This window comes from Buceros rhinoceros, unplaced genomic scaffold, assembly GCF_000710305.1.
Source record: "Buceros rhinoceros silvestris isolate BGI_N320 unplaced genomic scaffold, ASM71030v1 scaffold9041, whole genome shotgun sequence".
NCBI classification, from domain to species: Eukaryota; Metazoa; Chordata; class Aves; order Bucerotiformes; family Bucerotidae; genus Buceros; species Buceros rhinoceros.
This window is the reverse complement of record NW_010396022.1, coordinates 112,560-113,510: the sequence shown is the minus strand read 5'-3', so window position 1 is coordinate 113,510 and position 951 is coordinate 112,560. Positions and strand designations below refer to the sequence as shown.

The 951-nt window shown below is 54.2% G+C and overlaps 1 protein-coding gene across 1 annotated transcript in view; it reads right to left on the bottom strand.

The window, feature by feature from the left end:
* The window catches only part of SEMA5B (sema domain, seven thrombospondin repeats (type 1 and type 1-like), transmembrane domain (TM) and short cytoplasmic domain, (semaphorin) 5B), a gene marked incomplete at its 5' end in the record, with an annotated part of 105,576 nt that overhangs the window by 414 nt on the left and 104,211 nt on the right, over positions 1-951 (bottom strand). The gene's annotated exons all lie outside the window — the stretch shown is intronic.

Genomic DNA, 951 nt, shown 5'->3' with positions numbered 1-951 from the left:
GCCGCCGCCTTCCCTCCGGCTGGGAGAGCAAGACGGCACCTCGTACTGCCGAGGGGGCTGCTCTGCAGGGGACCGCAGCTCCTGCCCGGCCTCCTGCGGTGCACCTGCGCTCAGCTGCTGCTCGGGCCAAACCCAGAGCCTCTTGCAGAGACCCGGAGCCTCCTGGTACGTGGTGTGTCGTCTGACCATCGTTGTCACACAAAACCATGCTGGGCCTACAGGAGGGCTGGTGACTAATGGCCGCGCTCAGTCTAATCTCTTCCCGGGAGCTCGCACTGTGGCCTGGCTCCCTCTCAAAGCGGTTGCCAAAGGGCAGCTCTTTCTCTGTGGAAGAGCAGGTGCGCATTTACCTGATCTCCATCTCCATTGGTAGATATCCAGGTTTGGACCCCCCGATATTAAGTGTGTCACTTCTGTAAGCTACAGTATAAGTAACAAATCATGGTCACTTTGGGAAAAACTAAAATGACTTAAAAAATTTAACAACCACGTTAACAATTGTTGGCAACAATAACATAGAGAAAAAAAGAATCACAAACACCCCTTTTACCATAAAAATTTACCAGTGGGGTTTTTCTCCCCCCGCCCCTTCCCTCCTTTCTTTGTTTTTGGCAAGAATTACTGTAACTGTCCCCACCAGCAAGCAGCTGTGCCCCTCTCCCCAGACTGAAGCCCACTGCTGCGCCAGCGGTGACCTGTGTACAAAGAGACAACCCCATGGGGGGGGGAGGGGAACGGCACACACACACGTAACAGTTTCATGGAACCTTCTCCTGCCTCTTTACAGTCACCTGATTTCTGTGAATTTGGCTGAGAAACTTCCGCGACAGTTTTTTTCAGCTAATGCCTGGCTTGCATCGGTACCTCTGGCCTGCGTCACTCCTCCGTGGACCGTCAGTGGCTGTCGTGCAGGGAACTCGCTCCTTTGGCCTGGGAGCCAACACAAGGGGT